At 39.6% G+C, this 20,508-nt stretch overlaps 1 non-coding gene across 1 annotated transcript; it reads right to left on the reverse strand.

The window, feature by feature from the left end:
* Nucleotides 1-269: 269 nt before the first annotated feature.
* Nucleotides 270-377, reverse strand: LOC112713539 (small nucleolar RNA R71). The gene has a single exon (XR_003158510.1). It is a non-coding gene; the product is annotated as a small nucleolar RNA R71 (small nucleolar RNA).
* Between the last annotated feature and the right edge of the window lie 20,131 nt (nt 378-20,508).

Here is a 20,508-nt window from a genome sequence, read left to right on the forward strand (position 1 = left end):
AATTAGTTTCTCTAATGCAACAGAATTGCAAGTTCCATGGACTTCCCTTGGAAGATCCTCATCAGTTTTTAGCTGAGTTCTTGCAAATCTGTGACACTGTCAAGACTAATGGGGTTGACCCTGAGGTCTACAGACTTATGCTATTCCCTTTTGCTGTAAGAGACAGAGCTAGAATATGGTTGGACTCACAACCTAAAGAAAGCCTGAACTCTTGGGAAAAGCTAGTCAATGCCTTCTTGGCAAAGTTCTTTCCACCTCAAAAATTGAGTAAGCTTAGAGTGGAAGTCCAAACCTTCAGACAGAAGGAAGGAGAATCCCTCTATGAAGCTTGGGAAAGATACAAACAATTAATCAGAAAGTGTCCCACTGATATGCTTTCTGAATGGAGCATCATTGGAATTTTCTATGATGGTCTCTCTGAACTATCCAAGATGTCTTTGGATAGCTCTGCTGAAGGATCTCTTCATCTGAAGAAGACGCCTACAGAAGCTCAAGAGCTGATTGAAATGGTTGCAAATAACCAATTCATGTACACTTCTGAAAGGAATCCTGTGAACAATAGGACCAATCAGAAGAAAGGAGTTCTTGAGATTGACACTCTGAATGCCATACTGGCTCAGAATAAAATATTGACTCAACAAGTCAATATGATTTCTCAAAGTCTGTCTGGAATGCAAAATGCATCAAGCAGTACTAAAGAAGCTTCATCTGAGGAAGAAGCTTATGATCCTGAAAACCCTTCAATGGAAGAGGTGAATTACATGGGAGAACCCTATGGGAACACCTATAATTCTTCATGGAGAAATCATCCAAATTTCTCATGGAAGGATCAACAGAGACCTCAACAAGGTTTCAACCATAATAATGGTGGAAGAAATAGGTTTAGCAATAACAAGCCTTTTCCATCATCTTCTCAGCAACAGACAGAGAGTTCTAAGCAGAATACCTCTGACTTAGCAACAATGGTCTCTAATCTAATCAAAACCACTCAAAGTTTTATGACTGAAACAAGGTCCTCCATTAGAAATTTGGAGGCACAAGTGGGTCAGCTGAGCAAGAAAATTACTGAACTCCCTCCTAGTACTCTTCCAAGCAATACAGAAGAAAATCCAAAAGGAGAGTGCAAAGCCATCAACATGGCCGAATTTGGAGAGGAAGGAGAGGCAGTGAACGCCACTGAGGAAGACCTCAATGGACGTCCACTGGCCTCCAATGAGTTCCCCAATAAGGAACCATGGGAATCTGAGGCTCAAAATAAGACCATAGAGATTCCATTGGACTTACTTCTGCCATTCATGAGCTCTGATGAGTATTCTTCCTCTGAAGAGGATGAGTATGTCACTGAAGAGCAAGTTGCTAAATACCTTGGAGTAATCATGAAGCTAAATGACAAGTTATTTGGAAATGAGACTTGGGAGGATGAACCCCCTTTGCTCACCAAAGAACTGGATGACTTGTCTAGGCAGAAACTACCTCAAAAGAGACAGGATCCTGGGAAGTTTTCAATACCTTGTACCATAGGCACCATGACCTTCAAGAATGCCTTGTGTGACCTAGGGTCAAGTGTAAACCTCATGCCTCTCTTTGTAATGGAGAAGCTAGGGATCTTTGAGGTGCAAGCTGCAAAAATCTCACTAGAGATGGCAGACAACTCAAGAAAACAAGCTTATGGACTTGTAGAGGATGTTCTGGTAAAAGTTGAAGACCATTACATCCCTGATGATTTCATAGTCCTAGAGACTGGGAAGTGCATGGATGAATCCATCATCCTTGGCAGACCCTTCCTAGCCACAGCAAAGGCTGTGATTGATGTTGATAGAGGAGAATTGACCATTCAAGTGAATGAAGAATCCTTGGTGTTTAAGGCTCAAGGATATCCCTCTGTCACCATGGAGAGGAAGCATGAAGAGCTTCTCTCAAAACAGAGCCAAACAGAGCCCCCACAGTCAAACTCTAAGTTTGGTGTTGGGAGGCCACAACCAACTTCTAAGTTTGGTGTTGAACCCCCACATTCAAACTCTAAGTTTGGTGTTGGGAGGTTCCAACATTGCTCTGAGTATTTCTGAGGCTCCATGAGAGCCCTCTGTCAAGCTACTGACTTTAAAGAAGCGCTTGTTGGGAGGCAACCCAATGTTATATTTTATCTATTCTCTTTTGTTATTTTATGTTTTCTGTAGGTTGATGATCATGAGAAGTCACAAAATCAATGAAAAAAGCAAAAACAGAATGAAAAACAGAAAGAAAAATAGCACACCCTGGAGGAGAGCGTGCTGGCGTTTAAATGCCAGTAAGGCTAGCTGTTGGGTGTTTAACGCCCAGTCTGGCACCATTCTGGGCGTTTAATGCCAGAAAGGGGCACCAGACTGGCGTTAAACGCCAGAAAAGGGCAAGAAGCTGGCATTAAACGCCAGAAATGGGCACCAGCCCGGTGTTTAACGCCAGAAATAGCTAAAAACGCATTTTTGCATGCCATTTGGTGCAGGGATGACTTTTCCTTGACACCTCAGGATCTGTGGACCCCACAGGATCCCCACCTACCCCACCACTCTCTCTCTTCTTCACCCATTCACCAATCACCTCATCACCTCTTCCCCAAAAACCCTTCACCTATCAAATCCCATCTTTCTCTTCACCACTCACATCCATCCTTCATAAAACCCCACCTACCTTACCCTTCAAATTCAAACCACTTTCCCTTCCAAACCCACCCATACATAGCCGAACATCAACCCTCCCCCTCTCCTATATAAACCCATCTTCACTCCTTCATTTTCACACAACATAAACACTACTTCTCCCCCTTTTTGGCCGAACACAAAGCCATTCCCTTCTTTCTGATTTCTTCTTCTTCTACTCTCTTCTTTCTTATTTTGCTCGAGGACGAGCAAACCCTTCAAGTTTGGTGTGGTAAAAGCATTGCTTTTTGTTTTTCCATAACCATTTATGGCATCCAAGGCCGGAGAAACCTCTAGAAAGAGGAAAGGGAAGGCAAAAGCTTCTATCTCCGAGTCGTGGGAGATGGAAAGATTCATCTCAAGGGTGCATCAAGACCACTTCTATGAAGTTGTGGCCTTGAAGAAGGTGATCCCCGAGGTCCCTTTTTCACTCAAAAAGAGTGAATATCCGGAGATCCGACATGAGATCCGAAGAAGAGGTTGGGAAGTTCTTACCAACCCTATTCAACAAGTCGGAATCTTAATGGTTCAAGAGTTCTATGCCAATGCATGGATCACCAAGAACCATGATCAAAGTGTGAACCCGGATCCAAAGAATTATCTTACTATGGTTCGGGGGAAATACTTGGATTTTAGTCCGGAAAATGTAAGGTTGGCATTCAACTTGCCCATGATGCAAGGAGATGAACATCCTTACACTAGAAGGGTCAACTTTGATCAAAGGTTGGACCAAGTCCTCACAGTCATATGTGAAGAGGGCGCCCAATGGAAGAGAGATTCAAGAGGGAAGCCGGTTCAATTGAGAAGGCATGACCTCAAACCCGTGGCTAGAGGATGGTTGGAGTTTATCCAACGCTCAATCATTCCCACTAGCAACCGGTCCGAAGTTACCATAGACCGGGCTATCATGATTCATAGCATCATAATTGGAGAAGAAATAGAAGTTCATGAGGTTATATCTCAAGAACTTTATAAAGTGGCGGACAAGTCTTCTACCTTGGCAAGGTTAGCCTTCCCTCATCTCATTTGTCACCTCTGTTATTCGGTTGGAGTTGACATAGAGGGAGACATCCCTATTGATGAGGACAAGCCCATCACTAAGAAGAGGATGGAGCACACAAGAGACCTCACTCATCATGAGATCCCTGAGATACCTCAAGGGATGCACTTTCCTCCACAAAACTATTGGGAGCAACTAAACACCTCCCTAGGAGAATTGAGTTCCAACATGGGACAACTAAGGGTGGAGCATCAAGAACACTCCATCATCCTCCATGAAATTAGAGAAGATCAAAGAATCATGAGAGAGGAGCAACAAAGACAAGGAAGAGACATTGAGGAGCTCAAGCACTCCATAGGATCTTCAAGAGGAAGAAAGAGCCGCCATCACTAAGGTGGACCCGTTCTTTAATTTCCTTGTTCTTTATTTTCCTGTTTTTCGAATTTTAGTGCTTATGTTTGTCTATGTTTGTGTCTAGTGATCATTAGTGTCTTAGTGTCTATGCCTTAAAGTTATGAATGTCCTATGAATCCATCACCTTTCTTGAATGAAAAATGTTCTTAATTGAAAAAGAAAAGAATTGCATGAATTTTGAATTTTATAACAGTTTAATTATCTTGATGTGGTGGTAATACTTTTGTTTTCTGAATGTATGCTTAAACAGTGCATATGTCTTTTGAATTTGTGGTTCATGAATTTTGGCTCTTGAAAGATTGATGAAAAAGGAGACATGTTACTGAGGATCTGAAAAATCATTAAAATGGTTCTTGAAGCAAGAAAAAGTAGTGAATACAAAAAAAAAATTTGAAAAAAAAAGAGAAAGAAAAAGAAAGAGAAAAAAAAAGAGAGAAAGAAAGAAAAAGAAAGAAATAAAGTTGTGATCCAAGGCAAAAAGTGTGTGCTTAAGAACCCTGGACACCTCTAATTGGGGACTCTAGCAAAGCTGAGTCACAATCTGAAAAGGTTCACCCAATTATGTGTCTGTGGCATGTATGTATCCGGTGGTAATACTGGAAGACAGAGTGCTTTGGGCCCGGCCAAGACTCAATAAGTAGCTGTGTTCAAGAATCATCATACTTAACTAGGAGAATCAATGACACTATCTGGATTCTGAGTTCCTAAAGAAGCCAATCATTCTGAATTTCAAAGGATAGAGTGAGATGCCAAAACTGTTCAGAGGCAAAAAGCTAAAAGCCCCGCTCATCTAATTAACACTGATCTTCATAGATGTTTTTGGAATTCATTGCATATTCTCTTCTTTTTTATCTTGTTTGATTTTCAGTTGCTTGAGGACAAGCAACAATTTAAGTTTGGTGTTGTGATGAGCGGATAATTTGTACGCTTTTTGGCATTGTTTTTAGTATGTTTTTAGTATGATCTAGTTAGTTTTTAGTATATTTTTATTAGTTTTTAGTTAAAATTCACTTTTCTGGACTTTACTATGAGTTTGTGTGTTTTTCTGTGATTTCAGGTATTTTCTGGCTGAAATTGAGGGACCTGAGCAAAAATATGATTCAGAGACTAAAAAGGACTACAGATGCTGTTGGAAATTAGACATCCTGGGCTTTCCAGCAATATATGATAGTCCATACTTTGCCCAAGATCTGATGGCCCAAATCGGCGTTCAAAGTCACCCTCAGAATTCCCAGCGTTAAACGCCGGAACTGGCACAAGAATGGGAGTTAAACGCCCAAACTGGCACCAAAGCTGGCGTTTAACTCCAAGAGGAGTCTCTACATGAAAATGCTTCATTGCTCAGCCCAAGCACACACCAAGTGGGCCCGGATGTGGATTTTTATGTCATTTACTCATCTCTGTAAACCTTAGGCTACTAGTTTTCTATATATAGGACCTTTTACTATTGTATTTTCATCTTTGGACATCTAGTTCTTAGATCATATCAGGGTAGCTACCTTTGTTCTTATGCTATCTTAGATCACTGGGAGGCTGGCCATTCGGCCATGCCTAGACCTTGTTCTTATGTATTTTCAACGGTGGAGTTTCTACACACCATAGATTAAGGTGTGGAGCTCTGCTGTACCTCGAGTATTAATGCAATTACTATTGTTCTTCTATTCAATTCCGCTTGTTCTTGTTCTAAGATATCACTTGTTCTTCAACTTGATGAATGTGATGATCCGTGACACTCATCATCATTCTCACCTATGAACGTGTGACTGACAACCACCTCCGTTCTACCTTCGTTTGGGTGAATATCTCTTGGATTCCTGATACACGATGCATGGTTGATCGCCTGACAACCGAGTGCTCGCCTGACAACCGAGCCAGCCATTCTGTGAAATCAGAGTCTTCGTGGTATAGGCTAGAACTGATGGCGGCATTCAAGAGAATTCGGAAGGTCTAACCTTGTCTGTGGTATTCTGAGTAGGATTCAAAGACTAAATGACTGTGACGTGCTTCAAACTCCTGAGGGCGGGGCGTTAGTGACAGACGCAAAAGAATCACTGGATTCTATTCCGGCCTGATCGAGAACCGACAGATGGATAGCCGTGCCGTGACAGGGTGCATTGAACATTTCCACTGAGAGGATGGGAGGTAGCCACTGACAACGGTGAAACCCTTGCTTAAGCTTGCCATGGAAAGGAGTAGGAAGGATTGGATGAAGACAGTAGGAAAGCAGAGAGACGAAAGGGACAAGCATCTTCATGCGCTTATCTGAAATTCCCACCAATGAATTACATAAGTATCTCTATCTTTATCTTTATGTTTTGTTCGTTTATCACCATTCATATCCATTTGAGTCTGCCTGACTAAGATTTACAAGGTGACCATAGCTTGCTTCATACCAACAATCTCTGTGGGATCGACCCTTACTCGCGTAAGGTTTATTACTTGGATGACCCAGTACACTTGCTGGTTAGTTGTGCGAAGTTGTGTTTATGCCATGGTATTGAACACCAAGTTTTTGGATTCATTACCGAGGATTATTTGTGTTGTGAAAAGTATTGATCACAATTTCGCGCTATCACTCATCCTCAAGCAACAATTAGAACAATGGCTATGGGGCTAAGATGGATCATGAATGTCTTACACAATGATATGTTAGTAACACATGTGTTTCAAGCAAGCAAAATTAAAGATAACAATCAAGGCATGGAGACAGCGACATTTTGATTGCAAGCTGATGAGCGGATAATTTATACGCTTTTTGGCATTGTTTTTAGGTAGTTTTTAGTAAGTTCAAGCTACTTTTAGGGATGTTTTCATTAGTTTTTATGTTAAATTCACATTTCTGGACTTTACTATGAGTTTGTGTGTTTTTCTGTGATTTCAGGTAAATTCTGGCTGAAATTGAGGGACTTGAGCAAAACTCTGAAGAAGGCTGACAAAAGGACTGCTGATGTTGTTGGAATCTGACCTCCTTGCACTCAAAATGGATTTTCTGGAGCTAAAGTACTCCAAATGGCGCGCTCTCAACGGCGTTGGAAAGTAGACATTTAGAGCTTTCCAGCAATATATAATAGTCCATACTTTATTCGGAAATTGACGACGTAACTTGGCGTTGAACGCCAAGTACAAGCTGCTGTCTGGAGTTAAACGCCAGAAAAACGTCATGATCCGGAGTTGAACGCCCAAAACACGTCATAACTCGGAGTTCAACTCCAAGAGAAGCCTCAGCTCGTGGATTAATCAAGCTCAGCCCAAGCATACACCAAGTGGGCCCCGGAAGTGGATTTATGCATCAATTACTTACTTCTGTAAACCCTAGTAGCTAGTTTATTATAAATAGAACTCTTTACTAGTGTATTATACATCTTGGGATGATTAGTTCTCAGATCATGGGGGCTGGCCATTCGGCCATGCCTGAACCTTTTACTTATGTATTCTCAACGGTGGAGTTTCTGCACACCATAGATTAAGGGTGTGGAGCTCTGCTGTACCTCAAGTATTAATGCAATTCTAGTTTCTTTTATTCAAATCTTTCTTATTCTTATTCCAAGATATTCATTCGTACCCAAGAACATGATGAATGTGATGATAAGTAACCCTCATTATCATTCTCACTTATGAACGCACGTGATTGACAACCACTTCCGTTCTACATGCAACAGAGCTTGAATGTATATCTCTTAGATTCCCCAACAGAATCTTCGTGGTATAAGCTAGATAGATGGCGGCATTTATGAGGATCCGGAAAGTCTCACCTTGTCTGTGGTATTCCGAGTAGGATCCTGGGAATCCGGAAAGTCTAACCTTGTCTGTGGTATTCCGAGTAGGATTCCGGTAATGAATGACTGTGACGTGCTTCAGACTCGCAAGTGCTGGGCATTAGTGACAGACGCAAAAGAATCAAGGGATTCTATTCCAGTAGGAGCGGGAACCAACCAGTGATTAGCCGTGCTGTGACAGAGCGCGTGAGCGTAGTTTTCACTGCGAGGATGGGATGTAGCCATCAACCATGGGTGATGCCTCCAGACGATTAGCCATGCGAGTGACAGCCGCAGAGGATCATTTTCCCGAGAGGATTGAAAGTAGCCACCGCTGATGGTGAACCCCTATACACAGCTTGCCATGGAAAGGAGTAAGAAGGATCGAGTTGAAGAAGTGGGAAAACAGGCGTCCTTGAGCCATACAGTATCTCCATTCGCTTATCTGAAATTCCCACCAATGAATCTGCATAAGTATTCTATCCCTTTTGTTATTTATTTTCTTATTTCTATTTTCGAAACCATAAATCAATTTAATCTGCCTAATTGAGATTTACAAGGTGACCATAGCTTGCTTCATACCAACAATCTCTGTGGGATCGACCCTTACTCACGTAAGGTTTATTACTTGGACGACCCAGTACACTTGCTGGTTAGTTGAACGAAGTTGTGTCCACTCGTGCCAATTTCAAATTCCATAAAAGTACAACTTAAAGAATAGTGATCACAATTTCGTCTACCAAGTTTTTGGCGCCGTTGCCGGGGATTGTTCGAGTATGGACAACTGACGGTTCATCTTGTTGCTCAGATTAGGTAATTTTCTTTTCAAAAACTTTTTCAAAAATTTTTCTTTTCTTTTTCGTTTTTTCCAAAAATGTTTTTCGAAAAAAAAAATTTAATAAAAATACAAAAAAAATTAGAAAATCATAAAAACCAAAAAATATTTTGTGTTTCTTGTTTGAGTCTTGTGTTAATCTTTAAGTTTGGTGTCAATTGCATGCTTTTAAAATTTTTTTTGCATTCTTTTCGAAAATCTCATGCATTCATAGTGTTCTTCATGATCTTCAAGTTGTTCTTGATAAGTCTTCTTGTTTGATCTTGATGATTTCTTGTTTTGTGTTGTTTGTTGTTTTTCATGTGCACTTTTGCATTCATATTTTCCATGCATTAAAGATTTCTAAGTTTGGTGTCTTGCATGTTTTATTTGCATCAAAAATTTTTCAAAATTATGTTCTTGATGTTCATCATGATCTTCAAAGTGTTCTTGGTGTTCATCTTGACATTCATAGCATTCTTGCATGCATTCATTGTTTTGATCTAAAAATTTCATGCATTGAATATTTTTGTTGTTTTTCTCTTTCATAATTAAAAATTCAAAAAATCAAAAAAATATCTTTTCCTTATTTTCCTCCAAATTTTCGAAATTTTGGGTTGACTTGGTCAAAAATTTTTAAAATTAGTTGTTTCTTACAAGTCAAGTCAAAATTTCAATTTTAAAAATCTTATCTTTTCAAAATCTTTTTCAAAAATCATATCTTTTTCATTTTTTTATAAATTTTTGAAAATTTCAAAAATCTTTTTCAAAATATTTTCAAAATCCTTTTCTTATCTTTATATCATATTTTCGAAAATTAGCTAACAATTAATGTGATTGGTTCAAAAATTTGAAGTTTGTTACTTTCTTGTTAAGAAATGTTCAATCTTTAAGTTCTAGAATCTTATCTTTTAGTTTCTTGCTAGTTAAGTAATTTTAAAAATTAAATCTTTTTCAAAATATCTTTTTCTTAAAAATCTTATCTTTTTATCTTATCTTTTTCAAAAATTTTATCTTTTTCAAAATTTGATTTCAAAATATCTTATCTAACTTCTTATCTTCTTATCTTTTTCAAATTTTGATTTTAATATCTTTTTCAATCAACTAACTAACTTTTTGTTTGTTTCTTATCTTTTTCAAAACTACCTAACTACTTTTCCCTCTCTAATTTTCGAAAATACCTCTCTCTTTTTCAAAAATTCTTTTTAATTAACTAATTGTTTCAAGTTTTAATTTCAATTTTAATTCATCTTTAATTTTTGAAAATACTAACCCCTTTTTCAAAAAAATTATTTTCGAAATTCTCTCCCTCTCTTCTCTTCTTCTATTTAATTATTTATTTACTAACACTTCTCTTCACCTCTCTTCATCTAAAATCCGAACATCATATATCCCTTGTGTTTGGATTCTTCTACCCCTTTCTTCTTCTACTAACATAAAGGAATCTCTATACTGTGACATAGAGGATTCCTCTTTCTTTTCTTGTTTTCTTCTCTTTCATATAAGCAGGAACAGGGAAAAAGGCACTCTTGTTGAAATTGATCCAGAACCTGAAAGGACTCTGAAGAGAAAATTAAGAGAAGCTAAATTACAACAATCCAAAAACAACCTTTCAGAAATTTTCGAACAAGAGAAGGACATGGCAGCCGAAAATAATAATAATAATGCAAGGAGAATGCTTGGTGACTTCACAAAGCCAACGTCCAAGTTTGATGGAAGAAGCATCTCCATTCCTGCCATTGGAGCCAATAACTTTGAGCTTAAGCCTCAACTAGTTGCATTAATGCAACAAAACTGCAAGTTTTATGGACTTCCATCTGAAGATCCTTATCAGTTTTTAACTGAGTTCTTGCAGATCTGTGAGACTGTAAAGACGAATGGAGTTGATCCTGAAATCTACAGACTCATGCTTTTCCCTTTTGCTGTAAGAGACAGAGCTAGAATTTGGTTGGATTCACAACCTAAGGATAGCCTGGACTCCTGGGATAAGCTGGTCACTGCCCTCTTGGATAAATTCTTTCCTCCTCAAAAGCTGAGCAAGCTGAGAGTGGATGTTCAAACCTTCAAACAAAAAGATGGTGAATCCCTCTATGAAGCTTGGGAAAGATACAAGCAGCTGACCAAAAGATGTCCATCTGACATGTTTTCAGAATGGACCCTATTAGATATATTCTATTATGGTCTATCTGAATTTTCGAAAATGTCATTGGACCATTCTGCAGGTGGATCTATTCACCTGAAGAAAACGCCTGAAGAGGCTCAAGAACTCATTGACATGGTTGCAAACAACCAGTTCATGTATACCTCTGAGAGGAATTCCGTGAATAATGGGATACCTCAGAAGAAAGGAGTTCTTGAAATTGATGCTCTGAATGCCATATTAGCTCAGAACAAAATGTTGACTCAACAGGTCAACATAATCTCTCAAAATCTGAATGGATTGCAACATGCATCCAACAGTACTAGAGAGGTAGCTTCTGAAGAAGCTTATGATCCTGAGAACCCTGCCATGGCAGAGGTTAATTACATGGGTGAACCTTATGGAAACACCTATAACCCATCATGGATAAATCATCCAAATTTCTCCTGGAAGGATCAACAAAAGCCTCAACAAGGCTTTAACAATGGTGGACGCAATAGGCTGAGCAATAGTAAGCCATATCCATCATCTTCTCAGCAACAGACAGAGAATTCAGAACAAAACACTTCTAATTTAGCCAATATTGTCTCTGATCTGTCAAAGGCCACTTTCAGTTTCATGAATGAAATAAGATCCTCCATTAGAAATTTGGAGGCATAAGTGGGCCAGCTGAGTAAGAAAGTCATTGAAACTCCTCCCAGTATTCTCCCAAGTAATACAGAAGAGAATCCAAAAGGAGAGTGCAAGGCCATTGATGTGATCAATGTGGCCGAATGCACTAGGGAGGAGGAGGACGAAAATCCTAGTGAGGAAGACCTCCTGGGACGTCCTTCAAGCAAGAAGGAGTTTCCTATTAAGGATCCAGAGGAATCTGAGGCTCATATAGAGACCATAGAGATTCCATTAAATCTCCTTCTGCCATTCATGAGCTCTGAAGACTATTCTTCCTCTGAAGAGGATGAAGATGTGACTGAAGAGCAAGTTGCTCAATATTTAGGAGCTATCATGAAGCTGAATGCCAAGCTGTTTTGTAATGAGACTTGGGAAAGTGAACCTCCCTTACTCATTAGTGAACTAGACACTTGGATTCAGAGAACTCTGCCTCAAAAGAAACAAGATCCTGGCAAGTTCTTAATACCTTGTACCATTGGCACCATGAGCTTTGAAAAAGCTCTATGTGATCTAGGGTCAGGGATAAATCTTATGCCACTCTCTGTAATGGAGAAGCTAGGGATCATTGAGGTACAGCCTGCCTTGTTCTCATTACAATTGGCAGATAAGTCATTGAGGCAAGCTTATGGAATAGTAGAGGACGTGTTAGTAAAGGTTGAAGGCCTTTATATCCCTGCTGATTTCATAATCTTAGACACTATGAAGGAAGAAGATGATTGCATCATCCTTGGAAGACCTTTCCTAGCCACAGCAGAAGCTGTGATAGATGTCAACAGAGGTGAATTAGTCCTTCAATTGAATGGGGACTACCTTGTGTTTAAGGCACATGGCCATCCCTCTGTGACAAAAGAGAGTAAGCAGGAAGAGCTTCTCTCAGTTCAGAGTCAAGAAGAGCCCACACAGTCAAACTCTAAGTTTGGTGTTGTGAGGCCACAACCAAACTCTAAGTTTGGTGTTCAAACCCCATATCCAAACTCTAAGTTTGGTGTTGGGACTACACACTAACATTGACCTGATCATCTAGTGGCTCCATGAGAGCCACTGTCAAGCTATTGACATTAAAGAAGCGCTTGTTGGGAGGCAACCCAATTTTAATTATCTAATTTTTATTTTATTGTTATTTTGTGTTTTATTAGGTACATGATCATGAGGAGTCACGAAAAAAATCAAAAAAATCAAAAACAGAGTCAAAAACAGAAGAAAAAAATTTTTCACCATGGAGGTCGCGCAGACTGGCATTCAACGCCAGTAAGATGCATCTGGCTGGCGTTCAACGCCATAACAGAGCACCATTCTGGCGCTGAACGCCAGAAACAAGCAACATCCTGGCGCTGAACGCCAGGAATGTGCCTAGAGGAGAAAAGCTGGCGCTGAACGCCAGTAACAAGCATGAAACTGGCGTTCAACGCTAGAAACATGTATTACATGGGGGTTGAACGCCCAGAACGTGCACCAATGGGCGTTTAAACGCCAGAATAATGCACGAAGGCATTTTACATGCCTATATGGTGAAGGAATGGTATTTCTTTTCACATCAGGATCTGTGGACCCCACAGGATCCCCACTTACCATATTCCCACCTTACCTTTTAATCCTAATCATACTCTCCTAATCCTAAATCTCATTTTCCTACTCCCTATGTCACACTTCCCAACACCCATCACCAATCACCTCAATTCCTCTTCCCAATTACCCCATTCACCATTCACATCAACCCACTCTTCCCCATAAACCCCACCTACCTTCATAAAATTCAAATTCAATTTCCCACCCATTCCCACCCAAAATAGCCGAACACCCACCCTCCCCTCTCCCTATAAATACCCTTCCCTTCTACTTCATTTTCACACAACACACCCCCTTATTCTCCCACATAGCCGAACCTACTTCTTTCCCTCTCTACCATATTCTCTTCTTCTTCTTCTTCTCTTCTTGTCTTTCTTGCTCGAGGGCGAGCAATATTTTAAGTTTGGTGTGGTAAAAGCATAAGCTTTTTGTTTTTCCATTACCATCAATGGCACCTAAGGCCGGAGCATCCTCTAGAAAAGGGAAAGGGAAGACAAAAGCTTCCACCTCCGAGTCATGGGAGATGGAAAGATTCATCTCCAAGAGCCATCAAGACCACTTCTATGATGTTGTGGCAAAGAAGAAGGTGATCCCCGAGGTCCCTTTCAAGCTCAAAAAGAATGAGTATCCGGAAATCCGACATGAAATCCAAAGAAGAGGTTGGGAAGTCCTAACCAACCCCATGCAACAAGTCGGAATATTGATGGTTCAAGAGTTCTATGCCAATGCATGGATCACTAGGAACCATGATCAAAGTATGAACCCGAATCCAAAGAACTATCTCACAATGGTTCGGGGGAAATACTTAGATTTTAGTCCAGAAAATGTGAGGTTGGCGTTTCACTTGCCCATGATGCAAGGAGATGAACGCCCCTACACTAGAAGGGTCAACTTTAATCAAAGGTTGGACCAAGTCCTAATGGACATATGTGTGGAAGGAGCTCAGTGGAGAATAGATTCCAAAGGCAAGCCAGTTCAACTAAGAAGACTGGATCTCAAGCCTGTGGCTAGAGGATGGTTGGAGTTCATTCAACGCTCCATCGTTCCTACTAGCAACCGATCTGAAGTCACTGTGGATCGGGCCATCATGATCCATAGCATCATGATTAGAGAGGAAGTAGAAGTTCATGAGGTCATCTCCAATGAACTCTACAAAATAGCCGATAAGTCCTCCACTATGGCAAGGCTAGCTTTTCCTCACCTTATTTGCCATCTGTGTTACTCAGCTGGAGTCATCATAGAAGGAGATACCCCCATTGAAGAGGATAAGCCCATCACCAAGAAGAGGATGGAGCAAGCAAGAGAAACCATGCACGGTTCTCAAGAAGTGCATGAGGAAGCTCATCATCAACAAATTCCTGAGATGCCTCAAAGGATGCACTTTCCTCCCAACAACTATTGGGAGCAACTCAACACCTCCTTAGAAGATTTGAGCCACTATGTGGAACAATTAAGGGTGGAACATCATGAGCACTCCATCATTCTCCAAGAAATAAGAGAAGATCAAAGAGCAATAAGGGAGGAGCAACAAAGGCAAGGAAGAGACATAAGAAGAGCTTAAGGACATTGTTGGTCCTTCAAGAAGAAGATGCCACTAAAAGGTGGATTCATTCCTTGTTCTTTATTTCTTTCTGTTTTCGGTTTTTAATATTGTGTTTATCTATGTTTTGTGTCTCTACTTCATGATCATTAGTATGTAACCATGCCTTAAAGCTATGAATAAAATCCATTAATCCTTCACCTCTTTTAAATGAAAAATGTTTTAATTCAAAAGAACAAGAAGTACATGAATTTCGAATTTATCCTTGAATTTAATTTAATTATATTGATGTGGTGACAATACTTTTTGTTTTCTGAATGAATGCTTGAACAGTGCATATGTCTTTTGATATTGTTGTTTATGAGTGTTAAAATTGTTGGCTCTTGAAAGAATGATGAACAAAGAGAAATGTTATTGATGATCTGAAAAAAATCATGAAATTGATTCTTGAAGCAAGAAAAAGCAGTGAAAAAGCAAAAGCTTACAAAAAAAAATAGAAAGAAAAAAAAGGAGCAGTAGAAAAAGCCAATAGCCCTTAAAACCAAAAGGCAAGGGTAAAAAGGATCCAAGGCTTTGAGCATCAATGGATAGGAGGGCCCAAAGAAATAAAATCCAGGCCTAAGCGGCTAAATCAAGCTGTCCCTAACCATGTGCTTGTGTCATGAAGGTCCAAGTGAAAAGCTTGAGACTGAGTGGTTAAAGTCGTGATCCAAAGCAAAAGAGTGTGCTTAAGAGCTCTGGACACCACTAACTGGGGACTCTAGCAAAGCTGAGTCACAATCTGAAAAGGTTCACCCAGTTATGTGTCTGTGGCATTTATGTATCCGGTGGTAATACTGGAAAACAAAGTGCTTAGGGCCACGGCCAAGACTCATAAGTAGCTGTGTTCAAGAATCAACATGCTTAACTAGGAGAGTCAATAACACTATCCCAAATTCTAAGTTCCCAGAGACGCCAATCACTCTAAACTTCAAAAGGAAAAAGTGAGATGCCAAAACTATTCAGAAGCAAAAAGCTACAAGTCCCGCTCATCTAATTAAATTAATATTCATTGATATTTTAGAATTTATAGTATATTCTCTTCTTTTTATCCTATTTGATTTTCAGTTGCTTTGGGACAAGCAACAATTTAAGTTTGGTGTTGTGATGAGCGGATAATTTATACGCTTTTTCGCATTGTTTTTAGGTAGTTTTTAGTAAGTTCAAGCTACTTTTAGGGATGTTTTCATTAGTTTTTATGTTAAATTCACATTTCTAGACTTTACTATGAGTTTGTGTGTTTTTCTGTGATTTCAGGTAAATTCTGGCTGAAATTGAGGGACTTGAGCAAAACTCTGAAGAAGGCTGACAAAAGGACTGCTGATGCTGTTGGAATCTGACCTCCCTGCACTCAAAATGGATTTTCTGGAGCTACAAAACTCCAAATGGCGCGCTCTTAACGGCGTTGGAAAGTAGACATTCAGAGCTTTCCAGCAATATATAATAGTCCATACTTTATTCGGAAATTGACGATGTAACTTGGCGTTGAACGCCAAGTACAAGCTGCTGTCTGGAGTTAAACGCCAGAAAAACGTCATGATCCGGAGTTGAACGCCCAAAACACGTCATAACTCGGAGTTCAACTCCAAGAGAAGCCTCAGCTCGTGGATTAATCAAGCTCAGCCCAAGCATACACCAAGTGGGCCCCGAAAGTGGATTTATGCATCAATTACTTACTTCTGTAAACCCTAGTAGCTAGTTTATTATAAATAGAACTCTTTACTAGTGTATTATACATCTTGGGACGATTAGTTCTCAGATCATGGGGCTGGCCATTCGGCCATGCCTGAACCTTTTACTTATGTATTCTCAACGGTGGAGTTTCTGCACACCATAGATTAAGGGTGTGGAGCTCTGCTGTACCTCAAGTATTAATGCAATTCTAGTTTCTTTTATTCAAATCTTTCTTATTCTTATTCCAAGATATTCATTCGTACCCAAGAACATGATGAATGTGATGATAAGTAACCCTCATTATCATTCTCACTTATGAACGCACGTGATTGACAACCACTTCCGTTCTACATGCAACAGAGCTTGAATGTATATCTCTTAGATTCCCCAACAGAATCTTCGTGGTATAAGCTAGATAGATGGCGGCATTTATGAGGATCCGGAAAGTCTCACCTTGTCTGTGGTATTCCGAGTAGGATCCTGGGAATCCGGAAAGTCTAACCTTGTCTGTGGTATTCCGAGTAGGATTCCGGTAATGAATGACTGTGACGTGCTTCAGACTCACAAGTGCTGGGCGTTAGTGACAGACGCAAAAGAATCAAGGGATTCTATTCCAGTAGGAGCGGGAACCAACCAGTGATTAGCTGTGTTGTGACAGAGCGCGTGAGCGTAGTTTTCACTGCGAGGATGGGATGTAGCCATCAACCATGGGTGATGCCTCCAGACGATTAGCCATGCGAGTGACAGCCGCAGAGGATCATTTTCCCGAGAGGATTGAAAGTAGCCACCGCTGATGGTGAACCCCTATACACAGCTTGCCATGGAAAGGAGTAAGAAGGATCGAGTTGAAGAAGTGGGAAAACAGGCGTCCTTGAGCCATACAGTATCTCCATTCGCTTATCTGAAATTCCCACCAATGAATCTGCATAAGTATTCTATCCCTTTTGTTATTTATTTTCTTATTTCTATTTTCGAAACCATAAATCAATTTAATCTGCCTAACTGAGATTTACAAGGTGACCATAGCTTGCTTCATACCAACAATCTCTGTGGGATCGACCCTTACTCACGTAAGGTTTATTACTTGGACGACCCAGTACACTTGCTGGTTAGTTGAACGGAGTTGTGTCCACTCGTGCCAATTTCAAATTCCATAAAAGTACAACTTAAAGAATAGTGATCACAATTTCGTCCACCACAAGCAAAAGAAGTTGTGCACAATACATTGCATAAAAGATAAGTGGCACACCAAACTTAGTGTGACACTTTCACTTGAAATTAATGCAAGTATCTAGTAAGCATTGGAACCAATTTTTTTTTGCATAGCAAAACCAAACTTAGAATACAACCATATGTCAATTTATTTGAATTAAAACTAAACAAAAGAAACTGTTATATGTTAAATACAATCACCAAGCCATGAATATGTCATGAATAAGGATCTCTTGGTAATATATTAACAAAAATAGTTAAGAAGCAAAATAAGTGGAAGTATTAAAAATAAAGAAATAACTAAAGTAAACAGAATAATAAAGTGTCAAACCAAAAGAAAAACAACACTGCAAAGGCCTTATGATTATGCAGACAAGTGGTGTTGCTTAATGAATTGCATAGAGAATTAAGTGGCACACCAAACTTAGAATCTTAGTGTGTCACTTCCATTTTTGATTTGATGCAATCATCCAAAAAGATTGAAAACAAGTTGTTGCAAGACAACACCAAACTTAGAATGTAAACATATGCCCATTTATTGAATTTAAACAAAGTAAAGAAAGAAAACAAAGCAGAGAAGAGAAATTATACCTACGGTTGGGTTACCTCCCAACAAGTGCTCTTTTAGTGTCATTAGCTTGACATGTTGCTCTTCACTTTCTTCCTCTTCTTCCAGTTTGTTAAGAGGAATGACCTCAAAGGGGGAGAAGATTCAGCTACTGTCCCTTGCCTTGGCCTTTCCTCAGCAAGCTTCCTTTTGCAAATGGCTTGATTGATCTTGCTTGCTGGATTAGGGACAGAATTGGTGCTCTTGTTAGTTGCCTTCACTTCTTTGAATTCAAAGCTTGGTTGCTGTGTGATTATTGGAGTTTTGTATTCATCCAGGGCTTTTTCCATTGGTGGTTCCATGAGCTTTTCTTCTATGTACTTCTCTGCTTCACTTGAGTTTGACTTCTCTTGAGTATCCTCCTCACTAGCTTGTTCTTCCACTTCTTTCCTTGTCACCTCAAGTGCAGTTTCATTTTCAACCACCTCATTCTTCATTGAAAGTTCACTTGATGCAGTGGCCTCCTTATCTTGCTCTTCCACTTTCTCCTTCACATCCATCAATTGGCCTTCATTTTCCTTGCTCAGTGGTTCTACGCTCCTCCTTGTTTGCTCTAAGGGGCTATTCATCTTCTTGAAGATGATTTCTTTCCAGGATTGGGGTTGTGTGTATCTTTCCACGAGTTTTCTATGTATTTCAATGGCTTGAAGGTAATCCTCATCTGGTGGTTCAAGAGATGAAGGTTGAGAGTAATTTTGGTGACGTGGATATGTTGTGGTGAAGTTGTGTTGAGGGGTGTGGAATGAGTTGTGTGATTGATGGGATGACTTGTATGGATTTTGGAAGAAACCTTGTGTATAGGCATAATCAAGTGATGAAGAATTTTCAAATGAGCAACTGGGACGTGAGGGTGAATGCTCTTTCATTCCTTGGTGATACTCCCAGCCATCATTAGAATAATGACTTGAATTATTTTGTGGTGGGAAGTATCCCATATGATTCTCTTGCTCATCTTGTGTTTCTGAAGCAAATCTCCATGAATTGGAGTGCTCAGACTCTGTTAATTCATGGTGATATTCCCAGCCACCATTAGAGGGTGATGATGGTGGGCAATATCCCGAAAATTTTGTTTGACCATAAGATGAGTTGAACTCCATTTGTATTTTGTAAAATGCAACATCAATGGAAATTGAAATTCATGTCACAGAGACAGAATTTCTTAGTGAGACAATAACTCAAACACCTTGGTTTCAACTTAGAAAAGAGAACAAAAACAAAGAAAATGCTTGATCTAGACTTCTCACCCACTTAATCATTGTTGGTCTAATCAATCCCCGGCAACGGCGCCAAAAACTTGATGGTGTTTTTGTGGAAAAATGAATTTCCAACACACAAATCCAACCGGCAAGTATACCGGGTCGCATCAAGTAATAATAACTCACAAGAGTGAGGTCGATCCCACAGGGATTGATGGATCAAGCAACTTGAGTGGGTGATTAGTTTAGTCAAGCTAACATTTAAGTGAGAATTGTGGCAGCAAAATGTAAATAGCAATGAACTTAAAGTGCAGAATGTAAATAGGCAGGAAGCTTAAAGAACAAGCAATGTAAATTGCAGAAACTTAAATGACAAGAAATGTAAATTGCTTGAATTTTAAATGGGTCAGGGATGTGGGATTGCAGAAATTAATCAAGGAAAAATAAATTGCAACAAGTAGAAGAGTAAAGGATCGATTCAATGGAACTAGATCTTAACAGAAAAGTAAAAATGCCTTGAAGAATTTAGAACAGAAAAGGAATGCTTAAGTTGCACCAAATTAAAAGTGATTGAAGATCTCAGGAGTGGAGGAGACTAGATAACAAGTCTAGATCTCAAATCCTTCCTTGATCCAACAAGAACAATTGCAAAAGAAATAAAGGAAAGCAAATTGCAGAAATCGCAGAAGAAGAAATGAACAGAAAGTAGAATTCAATTATGCAGAAGATTTAAGAAGAGATCTCAAGGTGAGATTGAAAGAGAGGTTCTTCAATTCTTCACCCAAGATCCAAAGCAAGAAAAATAAAGAGTGCTCAAGCAGGAACCAGGAAGAAGAGAGATTAATTCTCCTTCCCAATTCTCTAAGAAATTCCAAAGTTCAAAATTAAAATGCAAGTAGAAAGGAAAATTCCAAAATGAAGTCTCCAGCTCTCTCCCAAATTACATAAAACTAGCTCCTATTTATACACTTTCTATTCTTGGATTTTGGAATTTTGATGGGCTTTTGATTTGGTGAAGAAATGAATTAAATTGGAATTTTTTATCCAATTTCGGCCCATGAGAAAAGTGGCTTCCAGGAGGCTGCCCTGCCCTTGTGGAGGGCAGGGCAGAAAATGGTGCGTGTTGGTGCTTGCGTGCTTGGTGTGTGATGCTGCAGGATGCTGTCCTGCCCTCGCGGAGGGCAGGGCAGAACTTTTTGGTGCA

Source organism: Arachis hypogaea, chromosome 9 (assembly GCF_003086295.3).
Source record: "Arachis hypogaea cultivar Tifrunner chromosome 9, arahy.Tifrunner.gnm2.J5K5, whole genome shotgun sequence".
Classification (NCBI taxonomy): Eukaryota; Viridiplantae; Streptophyta; class Magnoliopsida; order Fabales; family Fabaceae; genus Arachis; species Arachis hypogaea.